General features: G+C 37.1%; 2 long non-coding RNA genes across 5 annotated transcripts in view; one reads left to right on the forward strand and one right to left on the reverse strand.

Annotated features, from left to right (window-relative positions):
• The window catches only part of LOC123380086, a 241,189-nt gene that overhangs the window by 53,982 nt on the left and 162,344 nt on the right, over positions 1-24,863 (reverse strand). The window lies entirely within an intron of this gene.
• LOC109491722 lies at positions 21,604-23,562 on the forward strand. The gene is made up of 2 exons (XR_002145189.3): positions 21,604-22,000; positions 22,558-23,562. It is a non-coding gene; the product is annotated as an uncharacterized LOC109491722 (long non-coding RNA).

Here is a 24,863-nt window from a genome sequence, read left to right on the forward strand (position 1 = left end):
ACTCAAAATGGGTCAAAAACTTAAATATATGATCTACTATTATTAAAACCTTAGAAGAAAACATGGGAGTAAACTTTTATGATCTTGGATTTGGCAATGGTTTCTTAGATAAGACGTTTTAAATAAAATCAACAAAATAAAAAAAATTAAAGAACACCATAAAAGTTTAAAATTTTGTGCTTCAAACAATACTATTAAGAAAGCAAAAAGACTACTCACAGGAGAAAATAGTTGCAAATCATATGTGTGGTGATGATCTATCATCTAAAATATGTAATCAATGCTTACAACTCAATAAAAAGACAAACAATACAATTAAAAATAAATAGATAATTTGAGTAGATATTGCTTGAAAGAAGACATACAAATGGTTTATAAGTGCAAGAAAAGATGCTCACCATCTTTAGTCATTAAGCAATGTAAATCAAAACCATAATGAGGTATTATTTCACCCACCAGGATAGCTATGATCAAAAACATGGGCAATACGAAGTGTTGGTGAGGATGAGAGAAATTGGAACCCTCATATATGGTATTGGGAAAGTAAAATGGTACAGCTGCTTTTGAAAACAGTCAAGCAGTTCCTCAAATGGTTAAACAGAATGATCATATGTCTTAGCAATTCATATCCAAGAGAATTAAAAACATATGTTTTCATAAAAACTTAAACATGAATGTTCATAGCAGCATACTCACAGTAGGCAAAAAATGGAAACAACTCATATGTCCATAACTGATGAATGTATAAACAAAATGTGGTATATTGATACATGGGGATATTGTTCAGCATATACTTACCGATATATGCTGCAATGTGAATAAACTTCGAAAACACTACGATAAGTGAAAGAGAAGCCAGACATGAAATGCTACGTATTGTGTAATTGGATTTATATGAAATATCCAGAATAGGAAGAATCCATAAAAACATAAAATAGATGTTGACTGCCAAGAACTATGGGGCTAGGAGAATAAGGAGTGATGGCTAAAGGGTTCAGGATTTCTTTTCAAAATAGTAGTGAAAAAATTGTTAGTGGCAATTGTTGTACACTCTTGTAAGTATATCAAAAGTCACTGAATTATATACTTTAAAAGGGTTAATGTTATGGTAATAGAATTATATCTTAAATAAAAATCCCATGCTATGTAAATTACACAGGACTAAGATTCATTGTAAATGAACGATTGCAAGTACATGCCGATGTATAGTTAAGTGTGCAGTAAATATTTGGTGAAAAATAAATACCATAATGGATTAATATTAGAAATTATTAGAAATTTCTATCAGAAAATTATAATACACTATGCATAATTAAGAATTTAAATTAGCAATCAAAAATAAACTATAAGATCAGAAAGCAGAATTTCTTTTTGAGAATGACAACCATTACAGAAGCTTAACCCAGTTTCCTTGTGAAAAATAAAGTACCATTTTTTTCCAAGTAAATCCATGTAGAATTACAAAGTAACATATAAATATAGTGTTGTCAGAATTACTTGATAAGGGTTATTCAGAAAGGACATTAAGTAGGTTCATTAGGGTTCCATTTAGGAACTACGATTTTGCAAAGGTTTTAGGTTAACGTGGAATTTCAGGAGACATTAATCAACTCTGACTTGTAATGAAAGACTGTAATCATGCTAATCCCAGAGTTGTTCCCCAGCACATTCTGTACCTAAAATTGATGAAAAGACTTTTTGTTGTTCACCTTTCACTTGGGAGATATATTTTAAAGGATGGTTATATTTCATCTGAATTTATTTGGCTAAAGATAGTGATCAATTTTGACTTCATTCAAGATGAATATAACAGAAAACAGAAGTTTGGTAAAGCTGCCCTTTAAATATTTCATTCCTAACCTCTTTAGTTCCTTTAAAAATGATCTTATCTCAGGTGTGTGTATATATGTATGTGTGTGTGTATATATATATATACACACTATATATATATATATATATATATGACAATATATATATACACAATACATATATATACACACACACATATATAACATGCACATACATGTATATGTACACGTCATACATATATATGCACATATTTATGAATTAGCAAATATATTTTAGGGGCGCCTGGGTGGCTCAGTCGGTTAAGCGGCGGACTTCGGCTCAGGTCACGATCTAGCGGTCCATGAGTTCAAGCTCCGCGTCGGGCTCTGTGCTGACAGCTCAGAGCCTGGAGCCTGTTTCAGATTCTGTGTCTCCCTCTCTCTGACCCTCCCCTGTTCATGCTCTGTCTCTCCCTGTCTCAAAAATAAATAAAACGTTAAAAATTTTTAAAAAAGAAAAAAAATATATTTTATGTTCAGGCAATTAAATCATATCAGCTATCACATATTCAAAGAGGAAAGAGAACAAAATTTTAACTACAAATTACATGTTACAGCTAAAAGCAAAGGATACGTTTTTAGGCTGTAATGCTGTTAGGTTAGAGAACACTGTTATGTTAAAACTGACAATCAACTTAAGCGGTAAAAATATGTCCTAATTAAGCTCAATATTCTTAGTGGTGAAAGGTGCATTTTCTTGTATACATTAAACAGTACTGAGATGCACTAATCCTACTGCTCCATAATAAACTTAATTTAGTATCAATGTCTTTCCTTCATAAAAAAAATAAATAAATAATGAGTACAAGTAAACGCACCTACTCTAACCGGACTTGAGGCATTTGCAGAGTGGTTTTATAATTCATACGCCACACGCACCGTAGTTGTCTGCCAGCTTTACACAGGTCTCCAACTATCTTGCAGCTCTTACTGACGACATTCACTCCTGTTAGAATGCCGCTTTTGCTAGATGACATCTTCAAGATTCAGGGAACATCATCCTTTGACTCGCCTAATAGACCTTTTTTTCCTATGCACTGCGCTTTCCTACAAAAACAGAGAATACGGCGGTGCTGCCAACAATTGTGGAGCCCTACACACAAACCTAATTGGAAAGAGAAAGTGGCTACTTAAACACCTACAGATATCCTTTAGGGGAGCCGTGTTAAACTGGTTCATCTTTCAGATCTGTGACTGAGGTGCAGGGAGGCATGCCCAAGATCACAGATGGTGCTCAGGTTCCTGACATCTAGTCCTCGCCCATTCTACCATCATTTCTGTAACAGCTCGTAAATGTGAAGAAAGTACTGGAAAGTTTCCCTTCTTTTTCGTTGAAGGTATGCATGCTGTTTTAAGCGACTTTATAGCAACATGAACATAACTCTAATGAAAGAGGTATTTTTCTCCCAGTCATAGCAACTTACATAATCAAACTGTTCTCCTCTCTGCACAAATACTTCTGGACTCTGGCATCAAGCAAGCTTTATATTCACATAATTGCTATCTCAATGTGGTCACAGCCTTGACCTCTGCTTTTCTTACTTACAATAGCATACAGACATTCTCTATTGCTGTACATGTTTCATATTTCTCATCCTCAAAAGCTGCCTAATAGTTTATTCTTTTGGTGTACCATAAGTAATTTATATTCCCATAGATGGACATTTAAGTTGCTTACATTTTCCTATCTTTCTTTTAGTGTTACAGTGAATACATTTTTGATATTTTCCCTCCAAATCTTATATTATTGCCTTACGTTCTATACCCAGGTATGGGTTTAACCTGATGAATAATATCATCTTAATTGTTCTTGATTCTTATCATATTGCTCCCCAAATGGTTCTACCATTTAAAATGCTGCTACACAGCACTTTCAACAAAGGCCAAATTAGAAAGAGCCTAAATGTCCATCAACTGATGAATGGATAAAGAAGATGTGGTTTATGCATACAATGGAATACTACTTGGCAATGAGAAAGGATGAAATCCTGCCATTTGCAGCAACATGGATGGAACTGGAAGGTATTATCCTGAGTGAAATAAGTCAGTCAGAGAAAGACAGATACCATATGTTTTCACTCATATGTGGAACTTGAGAAACTTAACAGAAGACCATGCAGGAAGGGAAGGGGAAAAAATTAGAGGGAGGGAGGCAAACCATAAGAGACCCTTAAATGCAGAGAACAAACTGAAGGTTGTTGGTGGGGAGGAGGAGAAAATGGATGATGGACATTGAGGAGGGCACTTGATGGGATGAGCACTGGGTGTTGTATGTAAGTGATGAACCATGGGAATCTACCCCAAAAACGATGAGCACGCTGTTAGCCAACTTGACAATAAATTATATTAAAAAAATAAAGTGCTTCTACAAATACATAAGGATATCTTTCGTTGCACTCTCACCAACAATGGGTATTAGTGTTAAAACTTCTTTTGAATAGTCCAAACACTGTACTTTCTATTAATACGGTAATATAAACTGGACAGCTACGTGCAAAAGAAAAAACTCGGCCAATTTTATACACCATATACAAAACTAAACTCAAAATGGATTAAACACCTAAACATAAGACCCCCCCCAAACCATGAAATTCCTAAAATAAAACATAGGCAATAATCTCTTGGACATTTGCCTTAGCTACATTTTTCTGGATATGTCTCCTCTGACAGGAGAAACAAAAGCAAAAATAAATTACCAGGATTATATTAAACTAAAAGGCTTTTGCACAGTGACCCATCAACAAAACAAAAGGACAACGTACCACATGGGAGAAGGTATTTTCAGTAACAAGTTAATATTCAAAATATATACAGAACTCATACAACTCAACACCAAAAAACCCCAAATAATCCAAATAAAAATGGGCAGAGGACCTCAATAGGTATGTTTCCAAAGAAGACATAATAGATGGACAACAGACATGTGAAAAGATTCTAAACACCACTAAACACGAGGGAAATGCAAATCAAAACCATAATGGGATATCACCCACAGCAGTTAAATGGCTAACATCAAAAAGGCAAGAAATAAAACATGTTGTCAGGGGGTGCCTACATGGTTCAGCCAGTTAAGCATCTGACTCTTGATTTCAGTTCAGGTCATGATCTCACAGTTCATGGGATCAAGCCCCATGTTGAGTTGTGCACTAAGAATGTGGAGCCTGCTTGGGATTCTGTCTCTCTGCCCCTCCCCCCCCCACTCTCTCTTTCAAGATAAATAATAATCTTTTTTTTTTTTAAAAAGTGTTGTCAAGAATGTAGAGAAAAAGTTAACGTTCATGTACTGTTGGCAGGAATGTAAATTGATGCAGCCACTACGGAAACAGTATGGAGGTTCCTCAAAAAAATTAAAAATTGAAATACCATATGATCCAGTAATTCCACTGCTGGGTATTTACCCAAAGACAGCAAAAACACTAATTTGAAAAGATACACATACCTCTATGTTTATTGCAGCATTATTTATAATAGTCAAAGTACGGAGGCAACCTAGATGTCCATCAATAGATAATGGATTCAAAAGATAATAGTGTGTACACACACACACACACACACACACACACACACACACACACACACACTGTAATATTACTCAGCCATAAAAAATGAGATTTTTCCATTTATGACAACACGAATGGACCTAGAAGCTATTATGGTAAGTACAATGTCAGATAGAGAAAGACAGACACTCTATGATTTCACTTATATGCGAAATCTAAAAAATAAAAACCCAACAAAAATAGAAACAAACTCATAAACAGAGGACAAACTGAGGGTTGTCAGAGGGGAGGAAGGTAAAGGAATCAGTGAAATATGGGGAAGATGGTAATTATACTCAACTGTGGTGAGCATTTCATAACGTATAGAATTGTCAAATTACTATGTTTGTACAACTGAAGCTAATAGAACATTGTATGTCAACTATATTTCAATAAAAAATAATGTTCTTCAATTAAGCAAATGAAAACAAATGAATACACAAATAAAAATAAAATGTTTTCTTAAAGTTTGAAGACTGGTTTGAAGACAGTATGAAAAAATCTAATATTTTTATTTTTTTACATTTTTACTTACATTTTAGTTACATTGAAATAAGATATATTATTAATTTTTTAAAAAGAGTAATGAACATGGAAATTATTTAAAGAATATCACCAAATTCCTTTTTATTATTTATTTTTTAAATTTTAGACAGAGGGGGAGAGAGAGAGAGCGCACAAGCAAAGAAGGGGCAAAGGGAGAGAAAGAGAGAGAGAAAAAAAAATCCCAAGTAGACTCCATGCTCAGCATGGAGCCCGATGCAAAGTTCAATCCCATGATCCCATGACCCTGGGATCATGACCTGTGCCAAAATCAAGAGTTGGATGCTCAACCGTCAGAGCCACCCAGACACCCCACCAAATTCCTTTTCATAGGGGATAATAAAAGGAGAGAAGTAACAATTTGGAGTTTAAAAAAACTTTTTTAAAGATAGTTCAAATATTATATGTTTGTTTTTTCATAGGGGATAATAACAGGAGAGAAGTAGCAATTTGGAGTTTAAAAAAACTTTTTTAAAGATAGTTCAAATATTATATATTTGTTTTTCATATTTGCTAAAGTATTAAAGAAAATTTGTTATTAAATATTAAATATTACAGAAAAATAGTTTGTAATATTACATGTGAATAATTTTGTAATGATTAATATTATTGAATATACAAAAAATAGTCTTTTTTTCTATGGATTCATCATATCTTCAATGACAATTGCCTTTTTCCTTGATCTATTTATATTAATATTTATTTTAATATTACGTTTACTTTTAAAATTTCATTCACTATTAACTCAAACAATTGGTTTTTTTTTTGTTTTTAATTTTTTTTTCAACGTTTTTATTTATTTTTGGGACAGAGAGAGACAGAGCATGAACGGGGAGGGGCAGAGAGAGAGGGAGACACAGAATCGGAAACAGGCTCCAGGCTCCGAGCCATCAGCCCAGAGCCTGACGCGGGGCTTGAACTCCCGGACTGCGAGATTGTGACCTGGCTGAAGTCGGACGCTTAACCGACTGCGCCACCCAGGCGCCCCAACTCAAACAATTGTTAAATGGTCAGTGTGTATAACTGGCCCTATGCTAAGCTTTGACACTTTACAACCCCTGTCAAAGAGCGTACCATCTGGAGGAACACTGAATAAGGAAAATACAGAGTACCAAAGGGCAAGGGTATGCAAAAGACCTCCTTTGCTCCTTTTTAGTTTCCATGTTTGATGAGTGAAGTCACCCATGTACTAGGGAGGAAAGCTTCAGTTTGGCAGTCCTTTGCTTCTCTTAGGGGTCTTATCTCTAATACAGACTAAGTCCCTTGGGAGTGAGAGGAAACCTGAAGTCTGTGTTCAAGCTCAGCCAGGGGAAAGTGGAGAGGCTTTGATAGAATGGATCACATTTATGGATCCCCAAAATGACTCAACCTCTTCAGTGAAATTCTCTGGGATAGTATGGGACCGACAACCTTTTTAATGTTATGCAGTCAACATACCCCATCCTCTTTTCTTACTGCATTCTTCCTGTTGCCAAGATGGCTATTTACAGGCAATTATTTTTTTTCTTTTAATGTTTATTTATCTTTGAGAGAGACACACACACACACACACAGAAACACAGAGCACGAGCAGGAGAGGGGCAGAGAGAGGGAGACACAGCAGGCTCCAGGCTCTGAACCTTTGCACAGAGCCCAACACGGGGCTCGAACCCATGGTCCACGAGATCATGACCTGAGCTGAAGTCAGACGCCGAACTGACTGAACCACCCAGGCGCCCTTCACAGGCAATTCTTGTCTACATGTGATGCCAGTCATGTTAGAACAGGACCATGTGCTGCATGTTAAAAACATAATGGGTGCAGAAGTGTTTTGAACACTGAGATGCATTGTATGCACTTTGGTTTTTATTTCTGTCTTGAGTTATTTATTTTTCTTTAAAAAAAATGTTTATTTAGTTTTGAGAGAAAGAGAGAGAGAGAAAGAGCAATAGAAAATCCCAAGCAGGTGCCATGCTGTCAGTGCAGAGTCTGACGAGGAGATCAAACTCATGAACTGTGAGATAGTGCAGGGGCTTTAACTGAAGATCCAAGAGATTGGTGTGGCTCTGAACTCACAAATGGTTAGATCATGACATGAGCTGAAGTCAGATGCTTAATCGACTGAGCCACCCAGGTGTTCTCTTTGTGAGTTATTTCAATGCTAAAGTGATGAGTTGTCCTCGACCATTTCCACATTGTTTTTTTCACAGGCCAGGACAAAGCAACCCAATGAATAGCCGCTTAGAGTGAGGCTGTGGAAACAGAAATCAAGTGTCTCCCTCCTTTCTTGTAAGAAGTTAATTTTATGTGACAACGTCTCTGCTTCGATCCATTTATTTATTTATTTAAAAAAATTTTTTTAACGTTTATTTATTTTTGAGACAGAGAGAGACAGAGCATGAACGGGGGAGGGTCAGAGAGAGGGAGACACAGAATCGGAAACAGGCTCCAGGCTCTGAGCTGTCAGCACAGAGCCCGACGTGGGGCTCGAACTCACAGACCACGAGATCATGACCTGAGCAGAAGTCGGACGCTTAACCGCCTGAGTCACCCAGGCGCCCCGATCCATTTTTTTAATAAACAAAGTAAAATAACTGGAAACTGGAAATATGTTTACAATATCAAGTGTTTGGAAAACTTGAATCATATCTCTTGGGGTAGTCATCTCTCACATAAGAGCAAAGAGTAGATACTTCTTGATGGTGTGGTCTAAACTAAAATTTCATTTCCTAAATTTGGATAATGAGGAAAGTTCTTGGAAAGCAGAATGGAACAAAGCTTAATTATTATACATCAACCTCAAAAAAAAAAAGTCAAGAAACGCAGTAACTACTGTATTTGGTAAGTTTAAGAAAAATGGTGTAAATGTAAAGAAAATGTTGTAAATATTAAAATCCATAATGCATATACTTCAAAATTAGAAATACTTGAGAAGTGTAAAAATGAGAATAAATTGTACCCTCTAAGCTCATTATTTTATGGTCCTTTATATTTTAAATAGTCTCTGAAATGGATATTCTTATAAGCAGATGGGTAAATTACCTTTAATATTAGACTTCTGATAACTTTTTTTTTTTAGGAAAAACTTACAATAACATTAAAAACCACTTTGCATAAAGTTATTTAGAGGACAGTATGCATGGATGCACTTGAATAATATTTTTGAACACAAAGAAATATAGATCGTGATTAGTAATCAAGGCAAGGCAAAGTTATCACTTTTGCATGGGTAGCCCTATCCCTGGCACATGAGCTAGATTTTACACTGGAAGTAGGGGCACCTGGGTGGCTCAGTCGGGTAAGTGTCTGACTTTGGCTCAGGTCATGACCTTGTAGTCCATGAGTTCGAGCCCGGCATAGGCTCTGTGCTGCTTCGAATTCTGTGTCCCTTCTTTCTCTGCCGCACGTGTGTGTGCGCGCTCTCTCTCTCTGTCAAAAATAAATAAACATTAAAAAATTTACACTAGAAGTAGACCACTCCACATATCTAAGTCACCAAATATCTGTATCTATCTATTTGTATTTTTGTTTTAATTTGCAAAAGGAATATTCCCCTTTACGTAGGTCTACAAATGAAACTTAAGGTGTTGGAAATAACCTGAAAACTTTAACTGCAGACTTCACTTGAGCTCGGACTTCATGTGGACTTCAGCTGGCATGTGCGTTGTGAGAATGGAATGAATCCCGGGAGCAGACATAATCAGTACCATTATTCTCAGCCTTACTTAAAGAATGGTTTATACAGTCATATGAGCAGCAAGAAATCTGTTCTCCTCCTCCAGCTGGAACAGTCATGCTGGGCTGATCTATTTAATAATTACTGGCTAAATATTTACAGTGAGTCGTTTTTGTTTTAAAGCACAGTCAAGATATTTAGAAACTATGATGAGTTTATTTCCAGCAGTTAACAAATTGAAATTCTTGACTTCAGGGAAAGATAACCATATTTGGTATAATGTTTTACTCATGGTGATATAATATTAGAGCCCAAGTCCTGGTGGGTGTGAAATACTGAGTTCTTCTCAACCAAAGCTAACCAGAAAGTCAAGGACTGGTTTCATCATTAACTTAATGCTTAAACTACTAGCAGTTTTAATACGTACTGAAGATGATAAAACTTGAACTAATTAATCAGCATGGAAAAGCAGCCTTGTGGGATTACCACCTAGTATTTTCATCAGATTTCATGAGAATGTACTTTTGTTCTGTTCAATCCTTCAGGAAAAAAAAAAAAAGGTAAAACTGTATCTAATGATGATCAGCTTTTTGGAGTGCACTTTTACAGAAAGAAGTACATGTTGAAGAGAATATGGAGTATAAAGCATTTGAATTATCTCAAAATAGCCCGCCACACATAGCGGATAGCAGTGTGCCTTTCAGCACAGTTCCAGAGGCTGCAGAGATGGGGGCCAACATGAGGGCACCTCACTGCCTTCTCTGCAATGCCAGTGTCTGCCTCCATGGACCTCTGCATGCCCTTCTCCCCTCTGCGTTAAGTAGCCTGATGGGTCGTGTGCCCTCTCTCCCTAACTTCTCCCTTCACTGTCCACCCCACCAGGTAGTTGTTTAAGTCACCCTTCCAAGTTCACAGCCTGTCTGTGTGAGTGTGTAAAAATAAAACCTATATAGAGAAGTGCACACACCTGGAGAGCTGGTGATGTGCTGTTTGCACTCTCTTCGTGGTATCTATTGAGGGACAAAAGTTCTTTATTTTCATGCGCTCCAATTTGTAATCTTTTCCGTTAGTGTTTTCCGGGTGTGTTCTATTTCATAGAATTTTTCTCACCCAAGGTGATGACGGTATTATCTTATATCTCTTTCTGGACTCTTGATTGTTTTTTCCTCTTGTAAACCGTTTTGCTTTTCACGATTCACCTGGAATTACCTTTGGTATCCGTGTTGTTATATTTGGTGTAAGGTAGAATTCTACGTTCCAGTCAGAGAGAAGAGCCAGCACAAAGACTGAGATTTCAGGAAACTGAGTCTGACAAGGAGACTGGAGCCAGTGATGGAGGCAGGAGTTGTGGGGGAGAAAGTTGCAGAGGCAGATGCTGGGCAGGTAAGAGGGAGCCTTCAACCCTCCCTCAGCATTGTACTTTCTTCTAAATATCTGAGAAGCTATTGGAGAGTTGGGAGCTATTGGAGAGCTATGATGGAAAGTTGGACCAGGATCTTGATGGTGGAGGTGGGAGAACGTGGATAGGCTTGAGGTTCGTTTTGAAAATAAAGCCAACAAGATTTTCTGATGGATCAGATACGGATCTGAGAGAGAAGAGAATATGAAACCTGATCCCAAGGTTGTATTTACTGAGACATGAAAACTATGAGTTAAAATTTCACTGGCTCCATGAAACTCTGGTCCAGGTTGTAAATGTTACCAGAAGTAGTCCATACCACCAATTTTGCACTTGATGGTAGAAAGCTACCTTATATTTAATAATGCCTTCTTTGTTAATGTATAAGCTCTTCAATTCCCAGGTCTCGAAATGATTGTGACAAATAATCTCCAGATATTTACCAAGCATTCTCACAGACACTATTTGATCCCAGCATCTCCGTTAATTAGTCTCCTTAATTGTCAGCTGAAGAATACGAGATATGCTATTTAATAGACAGTGAAGTTAGGCCTTCAGCTAAGTCTTATGACCTCAGAATTCCTACCTTCTTTTGTATGTCTTCTGTTTCCTCTACAACACCAATATCAACAGCAGAGTGCAAAAACACTCATAAAATATTTGCTAATGTGTTTATTGAATGGACCACACCTGCTGTGCCTACGCAAGAAAGAGATCTTAGCTACCCACTGATTACACCAAAAGGCTCACGCCTGGAATTGTATTTCTTGTACTTAACGGTTGTATTTGTTTTTAATTCAGTTTACCTAGAAATATTTAACTTTTAAGGCCTAAACCTATTTTGTAATGAAAGTATATGGACACACCCTAGAATTACACCTTGGCTAATTTTTCTTTATCTGCTTGAATTCTCCCTAATGAGTGAGTGTGAACTGAAGCATGAAGGATAAAGAACACAATGCTGTTTCTACCTGAACTTAAAAATTCAACAGAAAGAGCAACTCATCAGCAGCAATTAGTGTGGAAACCCAGATGGTCAGATGAGACCAACCATCAGCTGATTATATTAATTTCTTAAGGAAATGTTTAACGTTGAGATGGAGTCTTCAGAAATGCACCTGATATATGTTATTTTTCCAATAGGCTAATTTAATTAATTCCAACTGGATTAATTTGAACACATTACCATTGTTTATCTAAAGGGAAAGGACAATAAGTTCTAATGGAGTGAACAGTACAAGACTGAATCTTTAAAACAACATGAATTCAAGTAACAAGAATTTATCATTGGAATACACTGAATATTCCCTCAGAGTAAGAATAACGAATTTATAATAACTGGCATTTATAACTTTCACAAAGCACCTGTATACATCATTCCGATTGGACCTTCACCACCCCCCTTAATAATCCCGGTTTACATACATCAAATTCTTGTGCCAGGCACCGTGCTTAATGCTTTGCACATATAATCTAATTTTTTTCCTAATATTCTGCAAGTTTGGTGAACTGATTAACATTTGCTGATAAGCAAGACAAATGGATTTGCCTAACTTGAACAAAATAAAATTGCTAAATTTAAAAATCTAAATGCTAAAGTTGAAGCCTGGAACTAAGACTATTTGGAGGACTATTTTTTTAAGTTTATTTATTTTGACAGAAAGAGTGTGTGTGCAAGCAGGGGTGGGATGGGGAGAGAGAGGGAGAGAGAGGGAGGGAGGGGGGGAGAGAGGGGAGGGGGGAGAGAGAGGGGAGAGGGAGAGGGAGAGGGAGGGGGGGGAGAGAGAGACAGAGAGAGAGAGAGAGAGAGAGAGAGAGAGAGAGAGAATCCTAAACAGGCTTTTCACTGTCAGCACGGAGTCCCACATGGGGTTTGAACTCACGAACTGTGAGATCATGACCTGAGTTGAAATCAAGAGTTGGACACTTAACCAACTGAGCCACCCAGGTGCCCTTGGAGCACTATTTTTTGGAATCAACTAGTTCCAATGTGTTTTTTCAGACTTGATGAGATTCAACCCAAGGTTCACATACTTATCAAAGTCTATTTGGCTTGACTCAGATATTGTACTCATCTCCTTGTCCAGGTGCTTCAGTCTGCTTAACACTAATTTCTGAGCTTTGAAAGTGGAACTAAAGTAAGTTCTTTTTCCTCCAACCCATTTAGCATTTGCACAGAAAATTCAGCATATGAGTTGTAAGTTAGGGGGAAAAAACACAAGAGTCCATGCTATCCCCCAGCTTTCTAGAATCAGCAGAGAGAAAAAGGGAGGAGTCTCAGGTTACACACAGATAACAAATAAGTGGTCATATGGCTCCTGAAACCTGCAGGTTCCTACAAAACTAGATCAGTCTTAGCTACTCAATAAGAAACAAAACTTCTGGCAATGGGTCCCGCAGGTTTGATGGTAATGAGAGAGCTGGGTGCCCATGATGTACATGTCTAATCTCCCCTGGAGAGGTGGCTGTAGAACCATCCTCTCTCTTTTGTGTATCTCACTGGACAAAGAAAATAAAAATCCCAAGACATAACAGACAAATATGGGAGAAAACCACTGGGAGAAGGAAAGCTATTGGAACGGGTATGTGTTGTTCAAGCAGGGAGATAGCGAGCTTGCAGTCAGGGGTTGATGACAGCTAGCAGCAGCAGAGAACAGGAGGATCAAATTATGTTCTGATCTTTCTTTGCCCACTGTGTACCCTTAGGATGATCACTAGTAGTCCCATGGCCTCAGAAGTTTATGGCAACTTCCCTGGGGTTGGTGTTCTCAGGAGAACCATCAGAGCAGCACTGCAGCCTGGCTGGGCATAGGAGCTGATGAAAACACATAATAGCTGCCAGCCTTGGTGTTTTACCTCATCCATTCCAACCCCCCAGGGGTGGTGGGTTAGTCTTTTGGGTGATGGCTTCTTACCAATTCTACTTTCTTCTGAGCATTTATAGATTGGCTGCAGTTGGTCACATGATGGCAAATCGAAATAATTTCTTATGAAGGCTAAGGTGTGTCTTAGATTTTCCTTAATATGTATTGCAGAGTAGTTGATAGCCTTAGGACAATCTAAGCTTATGGGCTAAAGAAACAAGAAATTTGATAACCATTTTGAATAAGAACAAAAAATCTGCAAAACCTATGCCCTCAGTGGCAAATGCTATCAGTAGCCAATCATATACTCTTCAAGTGTAGCTTTGCATTTAAATTCAAACTATTATATTAAGACTGAACAGATGTGAATAAAATGCCTACCTGCCTGGCACATAGTACATTACTAGGTATAAATTTCTCCCCTATGTTTTACAGGCATACACTCAGTAAGTGAAGAGCCAGATTTGTGTCTTTTTTTTTTTTCTCTGCACTGATATGTTTAGGCACTGTATTCGTTTCCTAAATTACCACAAATTTGGTGGCTTAAAACATTTTCTATCTCACAGTTCTGAAGGCCAGAATCTAAAATCATTCCCACTGGACTAAAAACAAGATGTTGGCAGAGCTCTGCTCCTTCTGGAAGCTCTAGGGAAGAATCTGTTTCTTGCCTCTTTGGTCTTCTTCAAGGAAAGGCAGCCGACATTCCTTGGCTTGTGCCTGCCGTGGTCCAGTCTCCAAGACCAACATCATCAAATCTCCTGCTCTGTCTTCACATGCCATCTCTGTGTCAAATCTCCCTTTGTCTCTTCCTTATAAGGACACTTGGGTTATACTGGACCCACCAAGATAATCCAGGATAATCTCTGCCATCTCAGCATCCTTAATTTAATCATGTTTACAAAGACCCTTTTATTTTGTCATACAATGTAACGTTCATAGGGATTAGGATGTGGGATCCATTTTTTATCCTGTACAAGTACCTGTGCCTATGCTGAGTAAGCACTCAGTAAATATTTGTTGAGTAAAGTCTCTCTCCATAGTCTTTCTCATGTCTCTCCCAGCTCCTATAATCTATATTATTGATGGTGCTTGGTCCGACCCTTATATACTCCATAGATACATCATTTGTACATACCTTCTCCCCTGTGCTCCTAGTGATCATCTAACAAAAAGTATTTTAGGCAATATGGTTGTGAAGAAGGAAGCATGGACATGTTAGACTGGAACTAGATGTTGAGTTTAAAATTTTGAGTTTGGATGAAAAGTAGCAAGCAACAAGGGGATGGTTGGTTTTAAAATATATTATTTTACAAATCTATATGCTTTGTAAGTCATTTTTTGAATCAGCAAGTAAGAAAGACATTAGGGATTCCTGTAACTCAAAGTTTGCCATCAGAAGTGTCAACTATAAGATTGACCTATCATGGATAACACCGGAATGGCCTTGAAGACTGTAGTTTTCATACTTGAACAAAGAATATGGCTATCAAAAAACAATGTCCTTAGCGATGGAATATCTTAAACACATGAAACACTAGCAGAAATGACTGGATTTTTGAACAGAGGATGTGTTCTAAGCCATGGATTGATATAGTCTGAATGACTGGGGTTGTAGGTGAGGACAGGCTTTGCTTCCATACACTTTAAGTAGCCTGATATAGTTAAGGAACATTTCGTAGTCATCTCACAATAGTGAAAGCAATTAGAGTTGGTCTTTGTCTTCTCACATAGAAATTACAAAGATAATGAACTTGTGGACGGAAACATAAGCAGTCAGGTGAATGTGGTACCCATAGCCCTCACCAGAAGCAAATAAACCAGAATGCTACTTCTTCATTCATCATTGTAGAGTGAGCATTCTGAATCAGTCCATCCAGATTAGGAAATACTTATTGAGCATCTATCATGTATCTGATACTAAGTGAGGTGCGAGACATATGACGGGGGAGCCAGACGGACCTAAGCCCTTTCTGCATTCCTCCATACTGACATAAGCATATCCCATAAAACTTCAACAAATTACAAAAAGACCAGTGAATATAGAGATGGATCAGCAAACATACATCACCACCAATAACAACAACAAAAGCATCTCATGTTCTCCACGATGTCATAGCCAAGTTAACACTAAGCCTGGTATTAACATTCATTCATTTATTTATTTAATGAAGAACATACGTGGAGCATCTAATCTATTCCAGACATTCTACTAACCACTAATGATATAAAAATTATTAAAAAGAAGGTAATAATGGACACTTGTTTCATTAATTAACTAATTAGGCTCTAAGGACATTGAAATAAATAGAAATAATACTGAATCAAATAAATAACATCTTGGTCATCAAAAATAACAGATGTGACAAAATAAGATAACATGGTTGAGTAACACATATAAATTAAGGATAATATATCTTCACATTTTTATTACCAAAAAGAAGTGAAATATTAGAATTAATACAAAATTATACATCCAAAAAGACAATAAACTTCTATATGTAATGTTTTCAATTAACAAATAATCTAATCAATAAAACCATAAAAGAAGTTCCTTTATCAAGAGAAAATTCACTTAAAAATTTTTTTTTAATGTTTATTTATTTTTGAGACAGAGACAGAGCACAGTGGGGAGGGGCAGAGAGAGAGGGAGACACAGAATCCAAAGCAGGCTCCAGGCTCTGAGCTGTCAGCACAGAGCCCAACAGGGGGCTCGAACTTGTGAACTGCGAGATCATGACCTGAACCTAAGTCAGAGGCTTAACCGACTGAGCCACCCAGGTACCCCTATCAAGAGAAAATTTAAAAGGAGCTTCAAATTAGCTAATTTCTGCATCAGACTACCTAGTGTAAGTCAAAATACAGAAACTGTAAATGTAGTTAAAATAACCATTAGATTAGCTTCCAAAGGAAAGCAGGTGAAGCCATTTCTGGAGAACTAGTATGACTCACAAGAAAAACAGATTATGCAACATACATGACTCACTTTCATTCCAAGTGACAGAGCAGATTTGACAAGCATTTGCAGCCTCCCCACTAAATGACACATTCATCAATATCCCATCCCTATGTTCAAGTAATGCAAGACCTCTACATTTAATTGTAAACTGTCTCATTTAGCCTGTTGCTAGAATTACTCCAAACTCTAACCTTCGGCACAGAATCCCTATAGGGAGCAGAGCAGCTATCCTGGGTCCAACTGGTTTACTACGGTATATAAACTTACCGCATGTTCTACTTGCTTGGGCATTTTGTTTCCTTTGGCAACATGGTCTCTTTCCGAAGTACTCTGTTGCAGGTGAGACAGGGTCAGAACTGTTAAAGGCATACAAGTGCCAGCTGACAGTGAGGAAGAGTCCAAGGAAACACCAAACAGAAAATCGCAGTTGTCCAGGGCATACTTGCCCATGGACTTCCGAAATCCCCAAGAGCAATGCTGGATTGCAGCACTTTGCTTGAAGTTCATAAGGGGCAATGTGAGTCATCAAGCAAATGTCAGCCTATGTTCTAATATTTCCTTTTGACAAAGACTTGGGAATATTTAGTAAACAAATTCAAACTAGAAAGCTTTGTCATTTTAAAGGAGGCGCCAAGATTTACTCTCAAAAATTAACTTGGTCGAAACCCTCATATTTTTTTTTTTAGAAACTGGTATTATCCTTTCACCAAAAAATGCCTCACCAAGTGCTGTGACATAAGGTTTACACCTATTGGAAGCTAAAATACCACTTAATGAAATCTACAACGTCTGAGGCTCAAATATTACACTCAACATACAAAAAAAAAAAAAAACCCAAAAAACAACTTTAAATGAATTTCTCATTCTAATGTGATAATAATAATAGAAATGATAGCGGGTAACATTTACTAAACACTTATAATGTGTCAAGCACCATGTTGATTTCCTTACAGAGGTCGTCTGATTGAATCCTCCAACAATCCTAAGAAGTAGACATTATTATAATCCCTAAAGTACTCATGAGGAAATGAATACTTTCACTGGCTAGCCTGGGCCCTCCTATAGACAAATGGCAGAGCTGAATTTGAATTCTGACCATTTGACTCTGGAGACAGTGCAAATCTCTGAGTTAGGTAGATTTCTTTGTCATTGGATCAGGTGTGAGAATGTTCCTGAAAAAAAAAACTTTTGTTTTTTAAAAAAACATGTTTTTGTGCTCTCTCTTAAACCTAAATTTGTATTTAAAATGCATTTTTGTGGTTTCAAAGTGAAGCTGAAATTCTTGATAAAAACTGCATTAAGAATCAAAAAAGCTACGAGAGAAATTAAAAATTTTAAGGTATGCATCATATAACAGCAATCAGTCCACAATGTGTGGTTTCATCAGTTTCATGACTACTGTCCCCAAATGTGTAAAATTCCATGTATCTTATTAAATTGCTTCACTGAATAAAAGATGTATTAAAACAAACTTGCTAATGCGTGGAATAAAGAGGCAAGATTAGGAAATGTATGAACTATAGGAAAAAATGAAAACTTTCAGACCGATTACAGCAAAAAATACTTTCATATTACTGTCAAATGAATTAATACATTTGTGTACCTATCAACACACATAGTCTCTATACTATTTTCCCAAGATATTTTGAAGTGAAGAGCTTATGTTTTGTGGGTTCTGCCTCAAAAAGAAAGATTCAATTCTTATTATATCGATTTGTTTACAAAAACAGGTTAAGGCTTTGAGGGGCAGTTTAACCTCTTAAATGCCTTGCGATCTAATTTCTTCTGCAATTTTGCTTAGCCAATTCATATGCAGACAGATTGAAAAAATATGTCCAATCCAGATGAAATGATCACATAGTCCCTAATTAGTGGAACCTGAGAATTTATGTGAGTTCTAATTCAGAAAATATTTAGACCTCTTTATGTAATTGACTGCTCTGTGCTTATTCTGAATGTCAAAACCTGAGTAGGAGAGGTCAGAGAAAGGACCCCAAATGATCTAAGCATTACATGTTTATTTGACTGCTAAGGAAAATTTCAACGAACATTATAGCAGCAAATTGCACGCTGATGATTCAGGCTCCTGTTTAGTTTGGTATTTTCAGGAAAATACAGTTACCTTAGCAACTAACATAGCACACGACACATGCTGTGGCATGCAGAATGTCTCCAAATCAAAAGCATGTCCCTCTGGAAGATATCATACCAGGAATAAGGAAAAGAAGTAAGCCAACATCTTTAGGTATGAATTATTTATCTCCTTGACAGATAGAAAATAATTTATATTTAAAGCATTTTTTCTTTGCCACAGTCCTATCAAAATGACAATATGTATATCACCTAGATGAAGGAAAATACATAAAGAAACTACATAGGTGCACAAAGTAAATTTTCAATCGAATCAACTTCTGAACATTCCATTGACTGACGTATAAACCTATGTATCTGAATAAATTTTGGGGGGAAGGTAAGATACTCTTAAAGGTTTAAATAATTAGTTATTATCATTGAACACCAAGAAGGAGAAGTGTTTTTATCCTGATGGCAGTAACTCCAAAGTTGACATAATTACAGTGTGAGAATTTAAAACTATGCCTCTACAAGTCTAGAACAACCTGTTTGAATATGAAATATGCAATTAAAGTGATTGCTATCTGCATTGTGATAGAGCCCCAAGTGGTACTATTTCAAAGAAAAGTAAGTGGCATGGTTTCTTTCAACCCCGTATTCATGCGCTGTAGAAGAAACAAATATTCACCTCTTGCCTTCCAAGAGTTCAAAGTTCTTAGTAACCAGACAGAAAAGTTGCTTGCTTTTGCAGAGTTGATGTTCTAGTTGGGAGAGACATACAACAAAGGAGAAAAGAAATCAACTGGGTAAATTATATCGTGCTGCCTGCCATGAAGAATCTAGAACAGGCTTCCTCTTCCTTTACTTCTTTCTTTTCTCTTCCCGTCATACCAAAGCTATTAGATAGGACAGAGGAGGAGGGCAGAGGATGGAGGAGGGTAGTACAGATCATTACAGCCTGAGCAGACTGAAAACACCCGCAGCAGTGAGGCAGGATGGACGACCCTGGAGACTGACTACTACAGGGGATTCATCATATAAGAACATAGACTAAAAATAATAGAAGCCAGATTTGTAGCTGTTGGAGAAGGGAGTTATAAATTCGGAAACTGGGAAAACTAGAATAAATCCGAATCAGTTAGACTGGATTGAAAAAGTTAGCACTTTTAGTATATGTGCAGAAAAATACAGAAATAAACAGATATGTGTAGAAATACATATATTTATGATATATAACAGATATTTGTGATGTAAATAATATAGTATTATACACATATCTATGTATTTCACATATTTTCTGAGAGGGCTCAGGCATCAAACTCCAATAGCAATTAGCCTACCTAGAACCCAGAAATACCATTTCCCACTGAAAGGAAACAGGGCTCTTTGGAAAAAAAAAAAGAAATGATTCTACGGCTAGGGCAGGGAAAGTACAAATGAGCCCAGAACATCTCATCAGGCCAGAAAGCCAGGAAACACCACAACAATGACTGAAATATGTCAAAAGGAAAAAGTCAACCTAGAGAGGCTCCCACTAGCCAAACTTGGGACAGTTTCAGCATCAGAATAAGTAACGGTAGCAATGGGGGAAAACATGTTGAATAAGATAGGGAACCATCAGTTCATATAAACAAACAAGTGAAAAAAATTGGAAGTCTGACAAGGAAATGATATCTAGGGTTTCAAAGCTCCTCCTCACAAACTGCTTACAAACTACAAAGGGAAGTAAGGAACTTTATAGGGGAGAAGCCTGGCAGACACCACGTTCATCAAGTGATCAAAGTGAACATCACTTGTAAAGGGCAGAATCAAACCCTTTTGCCCCCTGGGAGGAAGCAGTGAGAGGGATACAGCATCAGCTCTGTGATATTTTTGTCAGTGATGCACAGCTGAATCTAATCACAGGGAAATATCAGACAAATCCCATCGTGGAACATTTTACAAGATAACTGGCCTGTAATATGGTCGTGAAAGTCAAGGCAAGACTGAAGGACTTCCAGTTTGAAGCAACTAAGGACAAACGCAATATGTGATTTTGAACCGGATCCTTTCGTGATAAAACATATTATTGGGACAAGGCGAATAAAGCAAAACAATTAAACAGCAGTAGTGTGTTTATGTTCATTTTCTGACTTGGTTATATTGGAGCCACAAAGGAGAATGCCCGTGTTTGTGGATAATACCCACTGAAAGAGTGGAGAGAGACAGGGGCATCATGTCAGCATATTACTCTCAAGGGGCTTAGGGAAAAATTTCTTTGTATCATTCGTCCACCTCTTGTCTGTTTGTGATTGTTTCAAGATAAAGAAAATGGGACTCCTGGAAGGCTCAGTCAGTTAAGTGTCTGACTTTGGCTCAGGTCACCATCTTGCGGTGTGAGGGTTCAAGCCCCGCATCGGGCTCTGTCCTGAGAGCTCGGAGCCTGGAGCCTGCTTCCCATTCTGTGTCTTCTCTCTCTCTCTCTCTCTCTCTCTCTCTCTCTCTCTCTCTCTCTCTCTCTCTCTCTCTTTCTCTCTCCCTCTCTCTCTCTCTCTCTCTCAATCTGCCCTTTCCCTGCTTGCTCTCTGTCTCTCTGTCTCTGTCTCTCTTTCAAAAATAACAAACAATAAAAAAAATTTAACAAGTAAAGTATATGTAAAAAGCTAATATAGCAGATGGCGACCACACAGGAGCAACTCCTTTAAAATGTGTGTTGTCTGAAAAATATTCTCTGAAGAGGTAGCATTTTCAAGCTGAGGACTGAAAAATCAGAGTCGGTCATTCAAAGATCCACTTGAAGAGCATTCCAGGCCGAGGGAACAGCTGGTGCTGAGGCCCCAGGCGTGAAGGAATTTAGTGAGTTCCAAGAATAGAAAAATAAAAGCGTCCAGTAGAGCTGGAGCCTGGTGACTAGGGAGGAGGTGGAAGGTACACGGACAGGCTCTCCGGAAGGGCCCCTGGGTGTCGAGAAGTCTGGAACTTTATTTGAGGTGCCAAGGAAAACCATTGAAGGATTTTAGCAAGAATGTAATATGAGCTCATTCATACTTTTGAAAACCACTTTGCAGAGAAAGGAGACCAACGTTCACGTGAAGAGACAAATTAAAGGGCTATGTGCACTCGGAAGAAAAAATGAAGAAAGACGGTATGTACTTTGGGAGTAAAAGTGATAGGGTTTATCACCATTGTTCCTGAATGAGGATGTTGAGAAAAAAAGAAAATCGAGAGTAAAAAGAACAGCTATTCCTTAGTTAGAGCTTACTCTGCACCAGGCAGCTTTTAATCACTTTATGTACATTTATTTACCCATTTAACTCCCATAACAAGACGAGTACCAGTGCTAGCCCCATCTGGAGACACGGACATATGAAGATGATTTAAGGGACAAGACCAAAGTCACACAGGCTGTAGGTGGCAGAACTGTGATTTGGATCCATAACTGCACACTTAAATATACAGTATATATAGTTTTCTTTCTAAATCCACTTTCTGAGGTATAATTTACACATAACACACCACCTGTAAATGCACAGTCCAATGATATTTGACAAATGTAATTGTGTATCACCACAGAATATTTTAGCTACAGAATATTTCCACCTCTTAAGAGTTTCCACTGACCTTTTAATTTTTAGTTTTAGTTTTAATTAATTAACATTGATCTGCTCTCTGTCGCTATCATTTTGTTTTTTTCTCTTCTAGGATTTTATTTGAATGGAATCACACAAGTATGTACTCTTGGAGTCTAGCTTCTGCACTTAGCCTAAATGTGTTCAAGTCTCCACCATATTGTTATGCGGATCTGGAGTTTATTATTCATTGCAGAATACTATTCCCTTGTAGCTAGAGAACATAATTTGCAATCCATTCATGTGTTGATGGACATTGTGCCTTTTTACAGTGTTTGGGTATTTTAATCAAAGATTCCAGGAACATTTGTGTATGAGTCTTCTTTAGAAAACACTTTAAAATTCATTTTGAATAAATAATCTAGGAATGGAATTGCTAGGTCATAGGTCTTATTTCATGAGGAAGTGGCAAACAGTTTTCCAAAGTGATGGTACCATTTGATATCTGCATTCAATAAGGTTTGAAAATGTCACTTCCTCAATGTTGGTTTGTCCACCTTTGGTATTATCAGTCTTTTTAAACTTAAGCCATTCTACTATGTGTGTAATTTACATTTTTGTGATGACTAATGTTTTTTGTCAGATACAAATACACAGAGTGAATATTTTCTCCCCACCTATGTCATGCCTTTTCAGTTTCTAATGATGTTTTTTGAAGTTTTTTAATTTTGGTAAAGTTCAATTAATATTGCTTTCTCCTATATAGCTTGTGTTTTTGTCCTAAAAATTTTGCTTACTTCAAGGTTTCAAGCATGTTTTCCCAGGTTTTCTCTTTAAAAGGTATACAGTTTTAGCTTTTATATGGATCTGTGATCTCTTTCTAGTTAATTCTGTATATGGTATAAAATAATGACCAAGATTATTTTCTTTGATATGCATGGCCAGGTGTTCCAGCAACATTTTTGAAAAGACTATCTTCGCCCCGTTACATTGGCATCTTTGTAAAAAATGAATTGGTCATATTTATGTGGGTCTATTTATAGCCTCCATATTCTGTTTCATTGATCACCATGTCTATTCTTACACTAATCGTATGCTGTTTTGCTTATAGTTACACAATAAACCATGAAATCAGGCAGTGTCCGTCTTCTACTTTGTTCTTGTTCTTAATTTTTAAATAGATTTTACTGTGTACCACAGTTTCAGAAAAACTGTAAAGGTAGTACACAGAGTTCCCATACACTCTGCACCTAGTTTTCTATATTATTAACATTTGTATGGTACACCTGCCACAATTATTGAATAATATTGATACACTATTAACTATTTTCTATCCTTTATTCTTTACCTAGTATTTCTGACTTAATTTTTCTTTCACCTAATGCTTGTTTTTTTTTTTCTGTTCCAAGATGCCACATTACAATTACTTGCCATGTCTCTTATATACCACTCGATTGGAACAGTTTCTTAGACTTCATTTTTAATGACCTTAACATTTTCATGGAGTATTAATTATAAATTTTGTACAATGCCCTTCTACTGGAATTTATCTGGATTTTCATTTTATGGTTAAACTGGAATTATGGGTTTGGGAGGAGGAAGACCACAGAGGTAAAGTGCCATTTTCATCACGTTAGATCAAGGATATATGGTATCCATATAATTTACCAATATAATTTATTTATTTATGTAATTTATATGGTATCATCATTTATAATGACCTTGGTCACTTGGTTGGGGTAACTTTTGTTAGATCCCACCAGAGATCTAAGACAGTTATTCTTTTCCCCTGTTTCCAGACTGTACTCTTTGGAATGAAGTCATTAAACCAGCCTATAGTTAAGAAATGGGGAGTTAGGCTCCACCTCCTTGAGGACAAAATATCTTACATAAATTATTTGGAATTGTTTTCCAAGCGAGCTTTGTCTCTTATCCCTCATTATTTATTTATTCACTTATTTATTTATATTAGTATGAACTTATAAATATTTATCTTATCATTTAGGTTATAATCCAAAACAACACTATCTTCTTGCTCAATTTGTTCCAGCTTTGGCTATCGGGAGCTCTTTCAGTTGCTTCCTAGGTCACTTGGACAAACACCCATGGATGTAGAGTTGGTTGTTTGTTTTTATTTTTGTTTTTGAGGTTTTCTTCCTTCCTTCCTTTCTTTTGTTCTTTCTTTCTTTTTTTGGGTGGGCACTTTTGACCTTTTGGCCCTATAAGATATTCCAGGCTTATCTAGTATATACCCTGCCCCGGTTCAAGGAAAGCTAAGGAATGCTATTAGAAACCAATATTTATTTACTTACTTATTTGTTCATAATTTTTTTTAATGTTTATTTTTGAAAGAGAGCGTGCGCATGCATGCACACAAGTGACAGAGGGGGAGAGGGGCAGAGAGAGAGAGAGAGAGAGAGAGAGAGAGAGAGAGAGAGA

Source organism: Felis catus, chromosome C2 (genome assembly GCF_018350175.1).
Source record: "Felis catus isolate Fca126 chromosome C2, F.catus_Fca126_mat1.0, whole genome shotgun sequence".
Lineage (NCBI taxonomy): Eukaryota > Metazoa > Chordata > Mammalia > Carnivora > Felidae > Felis > Felis catus.